This window comes from Anser anser, assembly GCF_964211835.1.
Source record: "Anser anser genome assembly, chromosome: 22".
NCBI classification, from domain to species: Eukaryota; Metazoa; Chordata; class Aves; order Anseriformes; family Anatidae; genus Anser; species Anser anser.
The window spans coordinates 2,963,684-2,987,050 of NC_139743.1; the positions used below are offsets into that span (position 1 = coordinate 2,963,684).

Genomic DNA, 23,367 nt, shown 5'->3' on the forward strand with positions numbered 1-23,367 from the left:
CACTTAAAATTATCAAAAGGAACTCAAAGCTATTTTATTAAGAAAAATGCTTTGTCTGGCTGGGGAAGAAACTGGCTGGCTCATGCTTTGCAAGGGCAAACTGTGGCAGGTTGGTCTTCAAAAGGATTGTGGACTTTGGAAGAAATGATTGTTGTGCTTTCAAATCACCAGCTGGAATGCTGCAAACAACAACGTTTACAGGGCAGCCTCCATCTCTAAGTTACTGCCATTTTCTGAGCACCAGTAGGATGGATGAAATCCAGAAATCCCTAAGCCTGGACACCTGCTTCTCAACATCTTTACAATTCCATTTTTTAACTGCTTCAGTTACTAGTAGGCACATGCATAAGCGGTGTATGTTCTCACATATGCCCCCAGCAGATGTGTGTACACACACACACATATATACGCACACAGTATTACATATACACACACACAGTGCTTTAAGCATGCATCTTAGCCCAATAATTGCATTTTTTGTAAGCTTGTCCCAACTTGCCGATAGCTACAGAGCAAAACATAATTCGTTAACTCTACTCAGATATTGAAGAACAAAGCTGGAACTCCCATACAATTATGTTTTATCTCAGAGCAAGGTGAAATCATTAGATATTAGTGAGGTGCAGTGGCATAAAAATGATGTGTTAGCGGGGGTTCATTACATTGTATTTTCAGAGCCAGGAAGATCAATGCGTTCATGCATCATGAATTAGTCTCATGCCTTAGTCTTCCCTGCTCTGCGGAAACCCAACATGATCTATTGCCAGCCATACATCATTGTTTCAGCATTGCACATTAATGACAAAGCTACAGTTTCCACTTGTCAAGCTGACCAGCTGCATTTTTCTGCACAAGATGAAAAAATTCAAAGGAGGAGAAAGGGGGTCATTCCTGGGCCAGACTTTGCAGTAAATTTCAACCCTTCAAACCTCTTCTTTTTCTTTAGATCCATCACTTCTATAATCAGTGCGTAAACTTGCCCTCATTGCTTATATCCAGAGCTTGGAAGAGCTCAGGGAAATTAGAAGGATAAATCCATTAAGTGATTTTGATAAATCCCTTTCTGCCACTGCAGAACTTTGCCTTTCCAGGCACATCCCACTGCCTGGGACCCCCTCTGGGTTTGTGCCTGCAGCAGAAAAGGTTCCCATCACTAACTGGCAAAGACCCTTTTAGTCTCTCCCCTGACATGTCAATAAGAAAAAGCCATTTTCCAAAATACCTACCTACCTAAAAGCATCACCTTTGCCCCTCGATTATTCTCTTTCCACACGCTTGGGCCAGGAGATGCTGTCTCCTCCCTTCTGTTTTCCCCTTGCATCCTTTTTGCACTACTTAGCAGGGCAAAATTCAATTTTTCCCTCCTGACTCCAGAAATTTAGTTACAAGTTTGAGTCTTCCCTTTCCCCTCTCAACCACTCAAATGTCTACCACTACATATTGTAATTAATTATGGGAGACACAAGTGAATGAGATAGCAGTTGTTAGGCTTCTCCTGTCTACTGCACTCGAACTGTTCCCAAGATGGTAGCATTAGAGCATCCTGTGTCTTTCATACGCATTTACCACCCACAGAGCAACTCCGAGATGCTATTATCCCCATTTTCCAGGCAGGGCAGTGAGCTAGAGATTAATTTATCCAGTCCCACACAGAAGGTAAGACAATATAACAAATTGAATCTGGGTCTCAGTCACTGAAACTTTCCCTTCTTGTGACCATCCACCCCTGTTCCCCTCAACTTGTTCCATTTGTTCCCTGTGCAAGGACCGTAACCTCTGACGAAGACCAGTTCGTTATTTGATGCAACTTTGTCCACCTTTCTGAACACCAGCCACAATGCTCAGGGAGAAAGGAGATCACCTACGCCCCGAAATAAGAGGCTCTTCCTGGGATTTAACCACTATGGAGGGAACAGGCTAACCCTTCAGCATGGCTCTAGCTGAAAACTTACCGTTTGATCTTCTGCTAGCCTTCTTAAAATTGCAGCTACGTGTGCTCTACAAATACTAAAAGCTGAGGGAGAACCGCCCAGGGTCCTCTCCTTGCCTGCTGTCCCCAGCCCCTTGCCCCCGAGAGGCACGGGGCAGCTGTCCCTCTGCCCCTGACCCCTGCCAGCTTCCAGCTGCTCAGCCAGCACCGTGCTGCCGGGTGCATTCAGGGTGATTTTTTTTTTTCTATGAGACATTGATTAGCAGTGTTTGAAACATGACAATGTGCCAATACTTTCCTTGTTATATGACAGATTACTGCATGGATGCAGGGCTAATGCTGCTCTTTCTCCTTATTTTTCACTAATGCTCACAAAACAGCTGACAGTTGGCTGAGCTCTTTAGGGCAAATCGTTTCTTTCCTGGCCTCGGCTGCTTCCAAGGTAATGATCCAACTGTGGTTGTGGGGTGAAGCCCCCTTCAGGCTACATTTCAGTTTGTAGGGACTCAACGTGCCTGCGCCTGGAGCACCTGCGCCATCAGCACCAGCCCCTGGGAGGCATGCCCGGCTGGGCGCACACATCCTGCGCACCGGGCGGTGGGGAGACGCTTGCCTCTCCACCGAACCCACGGGGTGGGAGGTGTGCCGGGTCCCCGCGGAGCTGCTTGCCACCAGGTCCCACACCACTCGATCTCTCGATGCTCAGCGTTAGGCAGGCACACACAGGGCACAAACCGATGCATGTATCCATTCCGGAGGACTGCGGATAGGCCACAGGGATTTAAACAATGTCACCCTTGGTCTGTTGGGCAACCGCAGGTCTCTGACAGGGGTTTGACCACCCACCCCTCGCCGCCAGGAGGGAACCAATGGTCCATCCAAGCCCTCTGCACGCTCCCATTCCTCCCCACAGCCCCAGCTCCTGCAGGCGTTCGCCACCGGCCGCAGGAGCCGAGCGGAGGCTCCAGTGTCCGCGCAGCCCGGCCCCAGCTGCCCACCCAGCGGCCGCCCTCGCCTGGGCTATTGACAGCGAGCGGAGCCTTTCAGTGGCTCTTTGTTAGTTTTAAACAATGGCTGTGGCCAGTTCTATTTTCGCTTCCTCTACCCCGCTTTTCCCTTCTGTACAGGGCTGGGGCTTTTTTTTTTTTTTTCTCTCCCCAAGTCAATGGGCTCAGAGTGTGTCGTACTCAAAGTGACCTTTCAAATACCAGCCAGAGACAGGTCACCACAAATTGTGCTCTCCACCCCCGCAGAACATGAAAGGCTTTTCATTTCTGTCTGAAGGGCTGGGGAAGAGCGCGGCTGTGTTTCGAGGACATCCACTTTGAGCCTCGTCCTGGCATTAGCAATAAATGGTGGCTTCCTGCCCTGAGAGGCAGAGCTGCCCTGATATGACTGTCAGCATTATCTGCTGCATCCGGATTTTTGGCCACCCTATTTTTGTGCTTTGAACAGCAGCCACAAGACAAAACTGAAATACTGACATCTGAAAGCCAACAGGACTGCATATGAAAACCCAGACAAGCCTGACTTTTGAGAGCAGGGTGTCTCTGCATGGGGTAGGCAAACATCCCACTGAACGTGCTTGTTGGGAAAGGCATCTTTGGAAGTGTAGGAGCCCATAATCAGGTAGGCATTTGGTGTGCAACAGAAATCAGAAATGCTGCTTTCTTCCCCACCAGTAAATAACTCACAAGCACCACTAAATTCCTGCATCTGTTACGACTGTTTCAGAGCATCGTACCACACGTTACACAAGCACAACATTTAACACTGTATGCCCTCTGTTTCCAGGGCAAGGAAGAAGCAAGGAAAAGTCATTCCCCCAGACCCGACAGAACTTAAAACAGAAGCAATTTTTAGTTAACGCTTCCTGGGTGAGACCAGGCCCAGCGTTCTGGCTTAGGCCAAGGAGCAGGACCCACGCTGCTGAAGAGTGGCAGCACAGCGGCGGCGGGTGAACGGCAGCAAGGAGGGGAGCACACATGCAGGGCTCCACGTTCAGGCGGGACCCCAAAGCATTCATTCTTGATAAAAATGAGGATTTCATTATGGACGAAGGCAGAAGCCTGCAGTGCAAATAAGAGCTGATTTCCTCCGGCAGAAGCGCAGTAAGTGCGAGGTGTACTTCAGAGGACAGGGTCAGGACACAGGGTAAAGGTTTGCTCCGCAGGGTTAAGCGCTGTGTTTATACAGCTGGCCGAGGAGAACAAAGCCGGCAGCACGGCCGCTTGCACCCCAGCAGGCAGGAGGAGCCGTGCTGGATGCGCCGCGTGCTCCCGGGGAAGTTCCCACAAATCGCTTCTGTTTCTTCAGGCCTCGTCACCAGTGAGCTTCATCCTTTCCAAACGCAAAGAGGGAGTCTGCACAACACTAATGGTGCTCTAAAAAGTCCTCTACTGGGGCATCATAGACTGCCCATACTAAATGAATTCAACTGCGATTAAGTTCTTTAACAAACATTCAAATACCCCTTTTCCTAGGATGCAGAAAGAAATATTTCAAAGAGCACTGCTTACCATTAGTGTTGTGCTGACTTCTGCTTTCCACACTGTCTGTACCGAAGGGTCAGATAACTATTGCTACTGCAATTTTGCAGTGGCAGAGGCAGGCACATGAAACAAGGTCTGGGAGTTGATGCTGGGAGTGTGAGCGGTGATGCTTCACACTTCCATGCTGCCTTTTCCCACCCTTCTGCACCTCATCCTCCCCACGGCCCCCAGCAGCCCTGTGGGATCTTTGATCGCCATTTACCAACAGGACATCTGGAAACTGACACTGCTGCCACGCAGAAACAATAATATTTTTATATTATTGTTTTTATAACTTCAAAAAACAAACACACAAATGGGTACATAACTACTTAACAACACCTCAGTCCTCTTCTGGAGTCTAAGTGTTACATTGGGTCAGCTCACAGTTAGTGCTCTCAAACTAATGCACAGACCAGAAAAGAAATACAAACTGTCCAATGGCAGAAGTTTAGAAATATATCGATGCAGCCATTGGTTCTCCATAGTAAGCATACTGCTCTTATTCCAGAGAAAGAAAGCCATCTTCCATTCTGCCTGGGGTGATTTTTTTCTATTTTTCCCCCAAAAGATATTCAGTCTAGCATTTTTAGCAGCATTTAAGGATTTTCTTGCTTTCTCGTACGCAGAGCTTAAATGAGTAGCTTGCTAATTATTTATTTGATCATTCAGGCTTATAATATCTACAAACAGGTTTCAATTTTCTCAGATTTTCTCATTATTGGGAATTATTCAGAAAGTCACTATGTCACTACAAAGAAATCAATGGCTTTGATCATATTCCTTTGCAACTGTTCAATGTTTACTACTTAAGCTGTATTAAATTACAAGTGGCTTCAAAGGTCAGGGTCTTATCTTGGCTTATTTGCTGGGAGAATTGAGGAATCACACATTTAAACCCAAGACTTGTCTGACTTGTTAGCAGCCAGCTACCAAAAGCAAACACGTTAAAGACAGCGCAGGGGAAGGAAGGTCTGTGCTCGGCAGGATGGCCAGCCTGCAAGGACATTGCCAGATCACAGCACCGACGGTGCAGGGCGATGAGCAGGGGATGGGCGGCGAATGCTCACCACGCACCCTGAGAGCCCTGCTCCGGCCCCGCGGCTCACAGCGAGCAGCCAGGCCCAGCAACAGAGCCCCAGGTTCTCTGGCAGAACAAAAGGAACCGTACCATGGCTACGAGTAAGCCATTTCATGAAATCTGGCCTGTTCCGGTCTGTCTTGAAGCCACTGCTTATTTTTAACAGCTTCTCCCCCACCTTTGCCTTGCTCCTTATCTGCTGGGCCAGCAGGACACCTCTCCCAAGACAACACACTTCACTGGCATATGGCATGGGGCACGAAATACCTATTTTTTGGATCCAGCCACAGCTGAAACATACTCACGCTTCTGCACTCACGCCCTGGGGCCACTCGGTCCGTAAATCAAACGGGAGATGAAAAATCCCCAAGGACAGGCTCCGAAGCAGCATCTCACAGCAGTGCTGCTAGCCAGCAGAGCCTGCTCTGGACACTTTTCCTACTCCAAAGCCTCTGGGAACACGGGCTGTAGCACAAGGTACTACAGCACTCTATAAATATTTAAAAGAACAAAAACCAGTCTTCATTTTGGCAGAGACCTGGCTCTCATTGCAACGCAACCCCATCCTCTCCTTTTGCTGGGCTGGGATTCCGGCCACCCTGCATATTTTGAATTAATGTGGGTGGCTTGCCTGCCTCCCTCGCAGTGCTTAGCCTCAGGAGTGAGTCATCGCAGGCCACCGAGCAGGGATGAACTTCTACCTTTGTTTTCCAGTACACCTCTCCAGCTTTTGTATTTGATTTTGCTTCCATTGCTGCATGTGATGCTTTTGTGGACAGAAGTGCACAGGCTTTGCTTGCCATGAGAGATCCTTCACAGCACTGATTTTGACTGAATGTTGGAGGAAACAAATTCTTTTTTCTTGGGCATTGTGTTAAAAATACCTTCACCTCCACAAGGAGAAACTGCCTATCCCTGGCTGGTGTCTCTTTTAGACCCTTAGTGCTGGTAGTTAAAAGGAACAAAAGTGTAAGTATAAATTGAAGGGACACTGCTGCAAGTGAGCTAAATATAAGTGCCCCAGGAGCAGCATTTCCCAGTTCAGGAGTTGTTTGCTGCTAGCTTTCTCCTCCCCCTCTAACAAAAGATCTCTTTCAAAAGCCTCTTAAAAAGTTCCAATGAACACTTACAGCATATGGTCAAAGGGGACAAGATGAGGACTGTGACATACAATTTCTTTTCTCCTAAGTGCCTAAAAAAAGATACATTTTACTGACCACGTTTATGAATGCTGCTACACAATCTTAATGAGGCTTAATGTAGGACGGACAGCCCGAAAATCACATTGAGCCAACAAATGAGAGACATGATTAGCAAACTCTAAACTTGAAGGATTTTAAGCACTTTTGACCAGGCATTTTATTTCAGCACAAGATGTATCCAAGAGATCTATTATGCTTGTCAGCCAAAGCCAGGGCTGCAGAGGAAGAGTTAAGTGATGCCCAGTGACACTTGCTGTAATCAGATTTTCACATTGTTTGAATAGATACAGTTTCTGAGCTCTCCAGCTGTCCTGCCTCATAAGCAAACAGATCTTCCTAATGCAGGCGGGCTGCAGCTTTAACTTAATATTCAGCCAGGCACGGGAGCGCAGCCTCAGCCCGAGCGGAGCAGGGAGCACCCCAGGGGCACGGCTCACACTTAATGGGAACCAGGTCCTCGGAGCTGCTCCCCCCCCTGCCCTGCTCCCCCAGCTCTGGGCCGTCACTCGCCATCGATTTCTGTAGGGATGGTGCAAAAAGCTGTAGTTCAAAGTCAGTAGATGCTCTCCCTAATGCAGCCAAGAGCTTTCACTACCAGACAGAAAAAAGATGCATTGGTTCGTAAGTGGTAAGGGCAGCCGTAGCCTTCCCAGAGCGCCTGTCTCAGAGGGATCTGCTTCCCAGCCACTTTTCTGAAGTCAACAATTTGTAAAAAGGTTCAGTCTAAAATCCATAAGTCCTTTGCTCATACGCAGGTTAGTGATTTCTCCTTCCTCTCTCCCAGACAAAGAGCTCACTGGAAAATAGTATTTACTAAACACGCACATTTGTTACCCAACATGTTCATATCTCCAGGAAAGCTCAGTGGCACAAAGCAAACCCAGGACTATTAAGTGAAAAATTCATGAACGCTGTGTAGAAGCAAAGACTATTCCAAGAAGAAAGAAGATCCTGGCTTTGCTGTGAAAACAGTGGTCAGAGAAACAGGGACAGAGAAGCAGAGGCAGCGTTAAGGGTAAGGAGGAGGCGATGTTTTAAAGCAGCTCAGCAGGCAGCTGAGAACCAGGACTGCCGGACTGCGGATCGAAGCCATCACTGAGTCACCGAGCAGGCACCTTTGTTTCATTTAAGCGGCTAAAAGGGAACAATAAGCAGCACTCGTGCCTGCAGGGATGTTCGGCAGTTGCCAAGGGCCCCGGGTGAGAGGCACTACAGAAGCACAGGAGTGCAGCTCTGAGAAAATACAATATTTACAGATGATGTCAGGATGGGGGCATACAATGAGAATCCACGAGGAGCTGGCAATACATCCCTGCTGTTGATGCAATAAAGTACATAAGCCCTTATTTTTCTTAATTATTCCTGATATTTCACCTGTCATGTTGTCAGCTTCCTCAGAGAGCAACGATAAATAGTGCTTCTCATCTCACATCCTTAGGGAAAGCTTGCTATTTATTCCTGCGATGGGCAAGACATCATGACTAATTAGGAAAAATGGTAGCCCCCTTGCACCCAAGCAGGAGAAGTGTGTCATCAGTCTCCTTTCTCAGGGAGACTGTCGGTTTTTCTCCATGGACATTCAACAGCTGCTCCAAAGGCATTTGTTAATGGCAGCTTGGGAGTGGGAAGGGATGGAGAAAGGGTTCCTCGCTCCCCTGGGAGCTCCAAGTCCCAAGTCTTAAATAAGGGAGACGGTGATCCTGAAACCATAGCATAACTTGGTTTTCTGTTAGATAAGCGGTTGCGCTATCAGATGTCCTGCCCAAGGAACAAGCTGTTTTAAAGAGGGGCATCCCTCCATCCCCAGTTCCGAGTCCCTTGCAGAGGAAGGAAAATCACCCCCTGTCCTCCTGCCATAACCCCCAGACCGGAGCACTTTTTAAGCAGTGGTACAATTTGCTCCTCCTCTTCCCCTGCCACCACACACACTCTGATCATAACAAAGTAATTGAGACCAGTGCTGGAGAGGACAACCCATTTGGGAACAGCAAATACTTCAGATTAAAAGTAAGCAAAATTAATTTAGAAGTTGCTATGACCACAGAAGAGAACAACAGTTGCTATAACTCTTAGATCTATGCTAAGCAGCAAATGGGAAGGCAACTGTCTTCCCCTCCCTTCTTCCCCCTATCCAAAACCAGATGTGGATTCAAATTCACACAAATGACTCATTCATAGAGGGGCCAAATCCTGCTACAGATGAACGACCAGGGCTCGTCCAGCCCTGCATCACTGTGGCTGGGGAGAGTAGGGAGAAGGGTGTCCTCGCTCCTCAAATCACCGCGACAGCGCCGGCTTGTTGCAAAGCAGTGGGGTGTTGTTGAAGTCTGTTCCTACTGACAGGCAATAAGGGCTGGGCAGAGCTGGAAGTCTTTATGTTGGGAAAACTAATGAGGACAAAACTCCTATTGTCACTGTCATGTCAGAGAGCATTGCCTAGGATTTTTGCAATCTATTGCACACTGTCATGTTGGGTGAAAGTTATTTGTTTGCAAATTCTACCTCTGGGCACCAGCCCGTTCTAAATAAGCTGTCAGACTTAACCAAGGCAGCTAACAAAATAAAAGAGGTGTGTGGGGGGGTAAACTCCTAATAAATTGATGCAAAATAAAAAAAAAAAAAAGTTGGCAAATCTCATAACTCGAAGAATAAAACCACACACACACAGAGGCAAGCAACGCAGCCACCCTCCTCGCTTCGGGCTCGTCACTGGCAGATGAGCAAGCCAGGAGCAGCACTCGAGCCCCGCGCACGAGCTGGTGCACAAGCAACACTTGATTAACTGGGAGAGTGCCAGCCACTGTTACAGGGGCGAAACAGGGTGTAGCAAGCCTCCTGCGTCAGTGACTCATTTATCCAGGATTTATCTTGGATAACGTGCCAAGGCTGCCAGCTTTGCCTGTATTCCCACCCGTTCTGCTCTGGGCTCGTGGCCATGGAGCGCGCTGCTACCGAACAGCACGGGGACGAGCGGCTTCTCCCTGCAGCCCCAGGAGCGACGCTGGGCCGGGAGGGAGGGGACGTGGACAAGAAAGCACTGGAAAGCAGGAGAGAAAGCGGTGTAGCAATCTCATTTCATCACCAGCGTTGTCCTTCCAAAAGGAAGTGGAATTGTGCTGCTGCCGCTCCCCTTTACCAGCCAGAGAGCTGCTCGCTTCGCACGGGAACTGCCGTGACCAGCGATTGTATCCACGGGTCCTGGGAGCGTGGGTTAAGGACTGACATAACTCGGCTGTGATTCCGTCACATTTGTGCCGAGAGGAGCTGAGGGAGCACGCACGTCGCTGCGCTGGGGAGGACGTGTGCTATCTGCTGGAGCGCAGGGCGGAGGGCGAAGGAAGAGAGCAACGCACCCGCCGCACAACAGAGCGCCGGGTGGGATGCTGATAATCTGATTCTTGATACTGTCCTTGTCCATTTACAAGCCGCAGACAGATTTGCACATGGGGTCCCCCACATTAGACATTTGGCAGTCGGCTGAGGAGCAGCTCTGTTACATGGCAACAGTCAGCAGCTTTCGGCCGACCGACCCCCCCTTACAGCCAGGCTCTGCAGGCACCCGGGCACCCATCCAGACAGACCAACGCAGGAGCCTCATTCCTTCCAACCTTCAGCGAATGTCATCACACGTCCTCCCCCTTTTTTCTCACCATGATTTTAGGCTCAGCGCTGCTTCCCATATGCCACCAACGTTCCCCATTCATAAAACTCCGCACCGAAGTCACAGCTCTGTAGACACAAAGTTTACAGAAAGAGACAGGCATCAAGCTCTGTCTGCCAAATATTTGCCAGAATCCGTGAATCCTCCAAGACCAGAGAGAAAAAACTGAAACAGCCTCCTCAGAACTGAAGTCTGGGCAAAAGGCAGGAAGATGTCCTCTCTGGATCTGTCACACTGCCACCTTAAAAGCAAGCTGGGACAACAGATGTATGGGCCTCATTGCAGGATCAGATCACTCACTGCCTTCCATTTCTCAGGGTCAGAATGGCAATTTGTCATGTTCGGCACCACGCATCCGACCTACGCACAGAGCGCAGTGCAAACAAAGCTCCCGGAGGCAGCAGAAGGCAAAGAAACAGTTTCTCCCTTAGGAGGGGGAAAGAGGGGAGAAAAAAAAAATCAGAAAGACCTGACCATCCAGCATCCACAGGCACTTCTCAGCTCAGCAGAGGCTGAAACAATTCCTGCTTGCAGATACAGTTTCTTACAGGAGCCCAGTAAATTAAATTAAAGCTATTTACTCTGTATTTACAGGCTTACAAATAAATCTCAGAAAGCATTTTACTGAAAGAGGCGGGGGAGGAGGACAGGAAAAAAGCATTTTCTGGGCCAAATATAATAAACAAGGCCACAAACCTCCTCATGATTACTTATTAGCTAAGGGAAAAGGGAGCTGAGAGTTGGTATGGTTGGAATAATGCTACACAGAGTGGAGGAGCACAGCATTTCTTTCTCATTTGCAGGTAACAAGAAAGAAAAAAGCAAAATGTTCTTTTTATGTAAGGGAAGAGCTCTCCTGAGCCCACATCTTCAGCCTGTATTTGCACTGCTACCTTCATTTTAACTGAGTGCTATGGGTCAATGGGAACCCTTTCAAGTTATAACTGCCTGATCCGCCCAGCCTATAATGGGAAGCCGGTGGGGTTTGTTTGATTTTTTTATTATTATTATTATTTTATTTTTGTTTAAGTGGCTGATTGAGTTCTTTTTGTTTTGTCTGGTGTGTGTTGCACAGTGTAGCAAGGTGCATTAGTCAGGAAAATCAATGGTGGTTTCGAACATGAAATTCGCAGGTGAGCCTGCGGGCTGAGGTGGGAGGCACAAAGGTCTCTGGGGCAGGGATGGGGACGAGGAACCAGCAGGGCAGAGCCACCTGCAGGGTCCCGGCTGCCCTGACACGAGGTGATGCCCAGCACGGTGTTAGTGGGAGCAGGACGGAGCCTGGGGTGCCAGGGGGACCAACTGCCCTAGCCGCTCTGTCTAAACCCAGACGTTTGAGTCCTGAGCAAGCCTTACATCTTGGAGGCGTGAGTTTGACGTGCAAACACATCGTGCGTTATTCCAGTCCTGGTGTCTGTTAGAGGCTTTGAGCTGCTCCTGGTCGTGCCCCAAAAGCCCTGCTCCACAAGTCCAGGGCTGAGGTTTGCACTCTTTTATCCTCCTTTTAATACACGGAGAAGACAAAGGACTGAAGCTTTTTTAAAATGCAAATATCAAGACTCACCATGCTTGCAGTTTCACTGCAATATGATTTTTCTTTCCAGACACAGACTGACATTGATGTTTACCAGACAAGCAGCAGCAAGCCCATGCAAGCGTCGGACTGAGACACGTGCTGCACTGCCAATCTCTCCCATCAAGGGGCACAAAGACCAAACCCGCAGCACCAGCCTGCAGCCAGGACACTAGTGCACATACTCAGGGCATGACGCAATGAAATTTAAGCCGTGCATCTAAACTTAAAGCTTGTAAATGATTAGCCCTCCTCTAACGAACCTCTGCTTTGCTGGTGAGGCATTAACCAACAAATGTACGGCCTTCGCTGACTCCAGGCAGCTCCTTACTCCTGCATTACTGTGTTTCCCAGGAAATCAGAGATTAAAAGCTATTTTAAAGCTACTGTTCACAGACTTCACCTAAAGTACATGGCAGCAGATGACCCCATGGTGACCGAGCAAGCTGTTATCTGAGACTTGCTTACAAATACAGTATTTTCCTCTTTTTCTGAGGCTTACTCCGGTGTCAGAGCTGTACTGGGGCCCATCCTGCCTGAATCCACGTGCCAACCCGCCAGCCCAGCAGCATTAACCCTGCCTGCCACCTCAAACTCCTTCTGGTGCAATTCTGACCAGGGGAACCTATTCTTCCTCTCTTCCCTCGATCAAACCTTCACATATTTCACATCAAACCTGCACATATTTCACAACACACTGTGAAACACCTGGCCAGCTGTCTGTGCACAGGACATCAGAACAACGCCCGTCCACACTGCGCAGCTGCTTCATGCGAGAAGGAATTCTGCCAAGAAATTCTCGCGGCTCTGCTGTGAGCCGTGTCCCAAAAACCTTAGCCCTCTCTCTCCTTCAATTCTGGTAGGAGTGTGAACTCAGCTAAATCGATCGATTCCAAGCTTTCTGTACCAGGCTGCTCACCATGCCCTGTTTTGCTTTGAACATTTTTCCCCCCTGAAAAAGAAGTCAGGCTAATCTATAAAAATATTTTGGATGCAGTTTTGCAGCCCCGGATTTCTGCTTTTGTCTTGTCCTCTCCGATTGACACAGGTGTCTACGAATAGTTCACATTTGATACCGGTATCATTAATAAAGATGTAGCAGGCACTGCTTGGTGCTTCACTGCATGCACAGCGAGATGTCGCCTCTTTAAACCTACACCTCCTTTGTTGCAGAGCACCGAGGCTCTCCGTGTGGGTTGTGCAGGGAGCTCTCATCTGGCTGGGGATGTTTGTTAATCAGGCTGGTGTCTGCAGTGAGGTAGTGATCCGTTTTGGTGATAATTAGGCTCCAGTAGCTATGTCTTCAGGCAACTGTGGTGCAGCTGAACTCTTGTTGCTGCAGCTGCTGTCACCGGGCAGGGGTCTGAAGCACAAACCCACAAAGCGGGCACGTGCGGACAGTGCCAAGGAGGAAACCTGCACATCTGCACTCAGAGCCAGAATTGGTTCACCAGCAAGAGTCTGAAGGGAAGGGTGATGAGGAGCAGCACAATGTTTCTCCCTCTGCATAAAGCAGCAGCTCTAGAAGTGCAGGGCTGGCTGCGGGGCTGCTCAGCCGTCCCCCAAAGGTAGCCGGGAAGCAGAGGGAGCAGACCGAGGGCTCCCCATCCTACAGCATTAAGTCCGTCAGTAGAAAACACTTGGCACCCACGCATTCCCTGGATGAGCTCAGCACATTCAGTAGCACTAAAGAGCTTGTTAAGCAGTCCCCAGGTTTTATGCTGACTTCTCCTACGGCTACTCCAGATGGAGGCCGAGTTGGCACCTGCGCTAAAAATGCAGCATCACTCTTGGCTTCTAACTCCATCAACCACCATCAGCTCGTGTGCTTGTCACAGACCCCTCTGTGAGTCAGGCAGCCCGTACGGGCTCAGAGACAGCACAGACACATGGCACAAAGCTGGTGAGCAGCCGCTGGACTGCTCCTGCCCCGCCACTGCTCCAGGTCCAAGCTTGTGCCTGGGCATTGCCTCCCAGCTGAGCTCTTGAAACCAATTCTCATTTATTCATTCCCTGTTAGAGGGTAAATAATATGCTGCCACAGCATTCCCTACACGTGCATAAGGGCTGATTGTTTATCACACTTGCTAGCATTTAGGTTCATTTCCTCTGCAAGGAGGAAAGGTGGTGACCCTAAGCGCTTGTACCCTGGGGTGAAGGCATGAGACCCAGGCACCATCACAAAGGGATTTCCAGCAGAGACATCTCAAGTAGGAACATGCAGAGAGGAGAAATTAACATTTCTACAGGAGAGACAGCTATGGGGCTAGAGATCTCCCCCAGATTTTCAGATGCGAGGCTCTTTCCGCACGCGGTGCATGCATAATGCGGTGTGTGGGATTCAAAGGCCCCGCTGCACAAGGTGTTGCACAGAAGAGGCTGATGAAGAGGTTGTAATCCAAGCTTAAGGACAAACAGCTGGTGATTAAACAACAGATGGGAAGGAGGGAAAAGGGGACAGATTTCTTTCCCCTTCCTGTCTCCCCTTCTCCCCTTCCCTGTTTTTTTTTTTTATTTACCTTTTAATATATTCCATTTCAGAGGCAGAATGCAGAAGAGAAGGGAGCCCTCCCCCTCCCCCAGACAAACACTTGAAAGAAAAGAAAGGTTTAATTTGCACAGATGTTAGGGAATGGAGCATTTTCAACAAAATGTTATAGCCTTTTGGGAAAACATTTACTTAAAACTCTTCCTACCTCTTCCCCAAATCTCTGAGAAAGGTCAGAGATCCCCAAATCTGTGACAATTCTCCCAGGCAGAGGTAAGATCTGTCCTAGCAAATACATTTTGCCCCAAGGAGCCCAGCTCTTTCAGCCCTCAGACCTCATCGTTCAAGAGATTTTAGCTTCCAAAAGAGCACAGAAGGCTTTCCTCATTTTCAAATCTGCTCATCTGTAGTAAACATCAGCACTGCAGTAAGAAAAAGGGCTCAAACTCTGCAAGAGGTAAGAATCCTTAAAATGAATGTCAGGTACCACTCCTCTCCCTGCACCCCTGCTGGGTGGGAGGGAGGGAGGCTTTTCTCTTTTCGGTTTCACAAGAAAGGAGGAGAGTAAAGTCAGCAGTAATTTTAGTTATGTCCCCCCCTCCCCCCTTTTTTTTAAAAAAAAAAAAAAAACAAGACCAAAAAAAACCAGGAGACCTCCTGTGCAAATGAACACTATAATAAAGTATGCAAGACAGGCTTCCCTTTGGAAATGGGAGATTAAAGTACAAGCATCACATGAACACATGCAGAAAGCAAGGCTGCTGCTTCTTCCCCAATTATTGTGCACTCTCTGCTCTATTTTGTTGACCTCGCACATTTCAATCAGGTTTCAGCACACTCTGCCTTCACCTGCTATGAATCAAAACCTGGAGGGCTCAGATCTCACTGCAAAGAAACTCTTTGATAAGCTTGTTATGGATGCTAGACAGCTCTGGTTTGGTAGGGTGCTTTTGCAGAACACCATTGCAAATTTATGTCGTCACCCCCAAAAGTTGCAGGATTTACTTGGCAGCATGTGTGAAGGTAAGGGAGCTGAAACTCTGCCTAATTTGCTTCAGCAACAAAAGACTGGAGATGAGAGCACTTCCCACCAGCAACTGGACCAATGAGAATAGTTGCTTAAGCCTGATCTAAAAATCAAAACATGGAGAAAATGGGGCACTCTGGGGAAGGTTAAAGCCAGAAACATATGGAATTTCTACCACATTTGGGTTGTCAAGCAGCCAAGGATCTCTTTTGCTGCTACTTACTCTTAAAGGCTTTAAAGAAACATTCATCCATATGTAGGGCATTTAACAACACGGCACGGAGCGTGCCTCGAACACTGGATTAGGAGCTGAGCAGGCTGGCACCCAGGCCCTGCGTTCTGGATGCGTTTGCCTGAACGCAACCGAAGCAATCAGGTCCCGAACACAGACAGCTCCCGTCCCAAGGCCATTTGCACCACCAGAGTAAGGGCTGCCAGCCTGCACGCGGAGCACTGAGATTCACTTGTCCTCCCAGCTCAAGCACTGGTCGATTTGCTAGCCCAGGCAGCAGTTCACTTTACCATCATCCACTACTAATGCCCCACTTTCCAGTAAAACATCAAATATTCAATATATTGAATTGTGTATACGCATGTTGTCAATTTGCATAACAGGAATCAGTTACTGGAGGCAAATAAGCATTCCACAGGTCTTGAGGGTTTTTGGTTTTGTTTTTACTTTTTTAGTTGCTAGCAACTATATTCTCCTATTTAGCCAGCTTTTCACAGCCAACTCTCCTGCTCCGCTGAGTAGCAAAGGGAGGGAGATAGAGGCAGCATCCTGATACCCTCCCAAAGCTCCTCCACCTCCTGCATACAGAGGCTCCTTTAACCTGGCTTCTCCATCCTCCAGCAGTTTTTCCCCCTCTGCCCAGAGAGAGATTCTTGTGGAGACCCACCTACTCTAGCCTTTGGTTGAAAGTGCAATGGAAATAAAGCACACGCCCTTCAAAAGGCTGCTGTGACACCACCACCACAAACATTTTCCAAGCACCAGCCCCCTCCCAGGTACTGAGAGGCATTACATTTAAGGAACTTCAGTGTTTACATCCTGAACTTGGCTGCTCTGTGGACAGACACCCTCACAAGTCAGGCCAGAGCCCTCACATCACAAAAACCGCTGGTTAATCACTGACCAGACACTTCCTTCTGAACAAGCAGCATCACTCCCCCAGGTTCCCCTTGCAGGTCTCACATTCCCGCTCAGGGCTGCGGAGCTGAGATCACAGCCTGGGACGGAGGGCTGCGGGGCACGTCCTCCCAGCTCCAGGCAGCTGGGGGCCCTGGGCTCCCCCGCTTCAGACTTCCCTGCAGAATACACCTGCCTGGACCGCACTGTTTATTCTGGTGAGCTTTACCTCGCCAGCCCCAATTTCTACTCTGCACTTAAAAACGCTAAGCGTAAAGCCATGAAGGGTTATAAATACCCAGAGTGCAGCCTAATTATAGCCGTGGGTTTCAGAGAATTTAGACAAACAGCATCCCAAGGGCTGGACTGCTCTGCTTGAGCACTTGGGCAGACACATCACAGGTGAAGCCCTCTTATTTCTCACATGCACGAATTTATCCTCAGGCCGAATGTTATTGCTGCTGTACTAAAACATGACGTCAATGTGAGGCAGGAAAAGCGCAAGCATACACATGGAAGGCAAAGAAAGAACAAGTAATTTGAAAAATTATGCTCATCGTGAGAGCTCTTCAAATAAAAGTATCTTGCAGAAGACAGAAAAATGTTTTGTGTGGGGAGGTGAGACGCGGTGCTTTTGCCTGAGGATGCTCAAGCCAGCAGGCCTGGGCTCTGTGCACATTTGGGTGCCTCCAGGCACCATGCCTTGGGCAGGGGTGCAGGATGCTGCTCAGTGCTCTGGCATGGGCTGCCCTCCCTCCTTTCACCACGTCCTTGTAGCCTGGAAGACCTTTGGCAGGGCCTTTCCCATCCTGCATTTATAAAGGCGGGCAGCAAGTCTGGGAGAACAAAGCCACCAGCTGACGCTGGGGAAGCAGCAGCTCTCCCCTCTCCTTTGCCACTGTCCTGCTGCAGCTGGGGCAAAGCTTTGTGCCCAAGTTTTCCCCCAGCACAATTTTATTTCCTGTCTTCTTCTGCGAAGTGTTTTGAGACCTACTTAAGTTAAGTGCCAAGTAGGAAATACTTCACTGATAACACAGGAACGTTTTGACCCAGCATCCGCCGACAAGAGAGGTGTCATATTCCTGTACTGCCGGGGTGCTCCCTGATCCAAATAAATCGGAAGCGGGCCATATTGAGTCTCACTGCAGCTTGGCTCATTGGTCTTGTCCATCTGCACAGCTCCAAAAGGAAAAGACGCCTTCTCAAGCTGCTGTACATCTTTGTGCACAACCCTTCCTGATTTTTCAAGCTGCTTCCCTGTGCCTTCCCTCAGGGTCTCTCTACATACCACCCATGCCCAACAGCAGGGTGTTTAAGCAATGCAGCAGACCCCTAGCCCCAGTGCCTTACTGCTTTGTCCTCTCCCCAGGAAAATGGCATTTGCAGCCGTGCAGGGTGCCCCAGCTCCTGCAGCGGTGTCCTGAGCCTGGCTCTCTCCCTGCCTTGCTGCCCAGCACTGCTCTGCTCAGCCCTGCCGGTGCTCCCTCCGCTATTCTGCTCTGTGGCACGTAGTTTATTTTTCTGACGAAAGACAAAGCTCGATTTTATGTTTTTACACGAGTGTAGATGTTGGCTGACGGACTTTATCCATAGTAGTGAGGAAATTCAGACCCTCCGGCACTGGGTGAAATAACACAGTGCATGCAAACTCCATTTCATAATTGGAACCATTTGTTTGTGCAGCTCTGTGCAGGGGCACACGGGCACCAGGAATGTTTTCCTTCTCCCCAGGTTTGTTTCATGGAGCTCCAGAACCAGAGGCTGAAAGAATTTAGCAGAGTTCACGACCTCCGAAGCCAAGCAAACCCAGCGGTTCAGGAATTTGTGTGCACTGCATCGATCCACACCGTACAGGCCTTGCACCTTTCAACTCTTTGTTCAAAGAACAGTTTAATTCTCCATTTAGCTGAATCAGATCCCCTGGTCAGAGCAGCACTGTTTGGAGCAGCTCACTGATAACAAATCTGGGCATCAGATGCAGAACTGGGTGCTTTGGATCATGTTCATGCCCAACGCTGTGTGCCCAATTTGTGGCCTGCCAAATTCTGAGAAATCTGAAAAAAAAATCAGCTGTATCTTACAGCAATGCCATTTCCCCACTCCTGGCTTCAGTTCTTAGAAGCCACCATTAACAATGAAATTTTTGTTATGAGAGTGAACCAAATGAGACCAGGATGCTTCAGGGGGTCCTCTGAAGCCGAAGTGGCGACCCTCAGCAGCGCCGACACACGGCTCCTCCAGGGTCCCCCAGCTCCCAAACCCAGGAGACACCCCCTGATTTCCTACAGTCAGGGCTCTCATCGCTGCAGCCTGGTGCTCTTCGCACCCCAGTCTCATCCAACAGGCAGCACAAGGTTATTTGCTGCCGCACAAGGCAACACACTTGCATGTTTCAAACCTGGCAGGCAGCTTCGGATCGTATGGTCTGACCTGCTGTAGTGGAGAGGCTACAGAACCGCGCTTGCTCTCTGCAATATGGAGCCCACACATACAAACACAAATATTTAGATAAACGATGGCTGTTTTCCAAGCACAGTATTTCTTCTCTAGCCACACCATCATTCCGAACACCGGGACACCGCTGCGCCGTGGCATTTTGGGGAGCAGGGCACAGCAGAGGGGGGGGGACGACAGCAGCCGAGCCAGCAGCTCCCCACGGCATCCCCCAATGCTGTAAGTGAAAACACAAACAAAGCAAAAGGTTGTTCTGCTTCTCAGCCTCTGAGACCATATGGAGCTGAGACATGATTGCATTATTTCTACTGTACTGCAGCAGAACGAAACAGAAAGCTGTAATAAACTACTCTCAGTATGTCCCTTAGCACAGTGCACAGAGCAAAAAAAAAAGAAAAAGAAAGAAAAAAACAGCTAAAAAGAAGTGTGCTTAAGGAACCCATGCTTCTGAAGGTGAGCTGTACTCTGAAAGCAAAGGCTCTGGAGCTCCAAGTCATACAGATTTCACAAGGTTAGATGATGAAATTTCTATGTGCTTTCTTCTCTCCACTCCCTCCCCTTCTGGGATAATTAGATTTGTGCCTGGCCAGTTATGGAGTATGATGGTTTTTTAGTATGGGCAGGCACTGGAAAGCTATTTATAGAGAAGAACACAAAATGAATTTGTACAGGATTGGTGTAAACAGGGTGCTCCAGTGGGCCCAGATACAGCCGATGGATAGCACAGATGCTGTTCTTACTCCCCAGCGCAGAGGGGTCAGTGCCAGAAGCAAAAAGAGGAAAATCATGAAATCGCTGTAATTTACTTCTGCATACTACTAGAATGTATAGGACCCATGAAAAACAGATGATTTAGCTAATAGTTCAACTCTTGCACCTGCTGAATGGGCAATATCAGACTAGAGAAGCAATTAAAATCTTGAGACAGATACAAAGCCAGAGACGATTCTTCCAAACTTCAGTATTACTTTGCATCAGCCACAAACGCTCATGCCAAAGTACCAGAATGAATCTTAAACTCACAGATGCCTCCACATGAAACAGCTTTAAACTCATCTTTCCCCATCCTCTCCACTCAGAAAAAAAACCCCAACATTCAGATCAAGAGAAATGTCATTGCCAAAGCCAGTCACAGGAAGGGATGCCTCAGTACACGGGATACAGGAGCCAGCTAACAATTCCAAGTCCTCCTCCAAGAAAGCAAGCTGCTTGCAAACAGATTTGCACGTAGCGTGTGTGCAGGGCGGGGGGGGGGGGGGGGGGGGGGCGGAATATCTGTGAGATTACTCATTCAGGAGACATTCAAAGTTAACCATTTCTCTATGCTCCGCAGCAGTGCAAAGCCACCCAGCTCTTTCTCGGAGGCTGGATGTGGTGGAACCGCCAGGACCACGGTGCCTGAGCTCACTGGCCCTGCTCAGCACCAGGACCCTCGGCTCCACCGCAGGGCTCACCCACTCAAACCAGCCACAGGGATCAGCTGCAGCAGACAAGGAGACAATCGTGTGTGCACGCTGTCCTCCCGCATGGGGTGCGGGCGTGGGCACCACAAGCCATGGAGTTTTGGTGCAAGCCCAGCACCCACAGGCTTCGAAGCGCCTGCCTGATTTCTCAGCCTGCCTGTACTAAGTCACTATTCATGAGTGAAGAGGACATTGCTCCTGGGGGTCCCCAGGAGGAAATCAGCTGAAAGTCAGCTCTGCTTGCTACAGCACCAGCTGTTCCTGCTGATGAGCCCTCAGAGGCCTCCATGGGCTGTAACACGAGCAGTACAGGATAAAACAGTTGTCCACCATCCCAGCAGGATTTAGCCCCATCCCCTGCGTCCCCACTGCCAATTAAACAGCTTCATGCCCGGGAAGCCCCCTGCAGCCCGTCCCGGCGAGCATGCTCCTGTTTGTGGCAGAGCCTCTGAAGTCCTTGGCCAACCTTCAGAGTGCCTGAGCACAGCAATCACAGTGGTGCAGCCTGGGCGAGTGGATCACCCTCCCGTCCCAGGGATGGAAGTTTATGAGGCTGTGGCCCACATCAGAGTTATTGTGCTGTGTTAAATTTATTGGTACTATCTCACCTCATTAAATACTTAAATAGACCTGACAAGACAGAAAAATGGGACTTTTTAAAAAAACGAACAGGAAGCTGGCGTTCACATGTTTTGAGTCACCTTTAAGGCAACAGCCTGCACTTCAGGGAAGGACGGGGCGCAGGAGCGAGCCATGGGATGTTTTACAACCTGGCACTCACTGCCCAGAGAGCCCTGTCCCTAGAGGAAAGGCTCCAGCATTCGCTCCTGACAGCCCCCCAGAGCAGCCCACATCATTTCTACCGAAAGGTTGGCACAAGGAAAGGCAGGACCCAGGGCACTGAACTCCTCGTGGTGTGAGCTGAGCCGTCCCCCTGCGCGCAGTCCACAGCAGCCGCTGCCAGCATCCAGCCCCGCATGCTGCAGCCCTACCAGGTGGCTACTCGAGACCTTCAGGGGGGATTATTTAAAGCCTCCATTTGTTCTGTACTCTTAACCTTCACTACAATTACCTGCCTGCTTTACTCCAGAGCCTTTTCTCTGCTTTGCTGGCACAGAGACGGGGTTGCTCAGAGCGCCCTGCTGCAGCCGTGGGCTGGGGCGGGCAGCAGGGAGCCTGCCGGTGCAGCAGCACATCCCTCCTGCTCCAAACAGACGTAGCACTGCACTTAATTTTGATTTAGTGGGACAGCTACAGTATAATGGCTGCAGGAGACCATTATCCTGTGACAATGTTCTGTTCCGTTGTTATTGCTTCATTAATTAAGTACCAATTGACTATTAATTGCAGGAGATATTTATTATGGGAGAGAATCAGTTACCAAGCAGTTAAAGGTCAATAAGAGGTTCAGCCCATCGGTTGGTATTTATCCACACTCTACACCTACACGCTGTGTTCAGAGAAATGTCTTTGGAAAGGAGTGCACACACAGGGGACAGCATCGTGCTGTGGCTGCTGCAGCCATCCCCAGGCTCATGTTTGAGCCCTCATGCTCTCCGAGAGCTTGGACGTCTGAAAATCAGGCCCTTAAACTGTGCAAATAGAGACTGCCAGATGAAAGGGGCAGGTATTGACTAGTCGTTATTTCATCACTTCAGGATTATTATACATAGGGAGGGAAAGATCACCACCGGCAGAAGCGGTAGATCTCCCCCCAGCCGCTCCTCCCTCAGGACACCCGCATTTAGCTGGAAAGAATTACTGGGCCGACATGACGGGGCAGGAGCAGGGGCAGATTAAGTGACTTGCCCAAACCCTACAAAATCTGCAGCTGGAGGGAGTAATGAATTCAGAGTTGTGTTTCCCCAGACAGTGCTCAGCCCACCAGAGTCTCTTAAGAAAAAGATGCGCCTGAAATCTTGGAAGTGAATTGTCACAGAAGTATTTTTATTTGCCTTCGGAGACCCATCACTCACTCACGCAGACTTGTGCAGTATCCTTCCCGATTCCAGCAAGGCGCGTACAGGGGAAATGCCATAGTTCAGCAAGTTGTCTCCAATGAAGGCAGACAACATTGTCACAGACAAAACATCTCCGAATTTAAGTGACAAGCCATGCAAATTTCAGCTAATTGATATTGGGTCTCGTTTCCCTCTTTAGGTTGCTCTCAGCCTTTAAAATGTGCTTTAAAGTGACTCTAGGCTAATGTGCTTCAAACCTGAAAGGAGATTTGGTTAGGAATAGACTGCTTTTCCCACAGAAGAGCTCCACTCTTACAATGACAGAGATTATCTGAAGAGACCTTCGCTCTCATTTAACAAATTAAATGACTAGATTTTCAGGAGTTCAGCATCTGAAGTACTACACTGTTTTTGAAAAATCTGGCTGTAAATGTCATCACGCTGGGCCCTTTAGAAATATCTGACTGCAGTAATGGTTGGGAACTTTTGAAACCCAAATCCTCTGAGCTGTTGAAGTACTGACCCTAAATCGATCCTATTCAGAACCAGACACCCATCTTTGGATGTGAAATTTACTCTCTACCTTCATTTCTATTTCAAGTGAAGGCATTATAAAAGGAGGAAAATAATCAAAGGGCTGAGCATCCCTTCCCTCTTCATTTCCGATCCTGCAGTGCTGAGCACACCACACCCGACCAGCTCCAGCCTCAGCACCTTGCTTTTTCTTCCCGGGCTCTCCCCTGGCCCAGCACCACTCGTCCTTCCCCGGACAGCTCTAACGGAGGTGGACCGAGGCTGTTACACACTGTTTATTAACACTGCTGTCTTCCCTGCATAAATTCAGTGCACAGAAACAGATGGCATTTC

At 48.9% G+C, this 23,367-nt stretch overlaps 1 protein-coding gene and 1 long non-coding RNA gene across 2 annotated transcripts in view; both read right to left on the reverse strand.

The window, feature by feature from the left end:
- Window positions 1-23,367, reverse strand: part of CADM1 (cell adhesion molecule 1) — a 243,093-nt gene that overhangs the window by 190,777 nt on the left and 28,949 nt on the right. The window lies entirely within an intron of this gene.
- Window positions 1-23,367, reverse strand: part of LOC310885248 — a 55,638-nt gene that overhangs the window by 4,476 nt on the left and 27,795 nt on the right. The gene's annotated exons all lie outside the window — the stretch shown is intronic.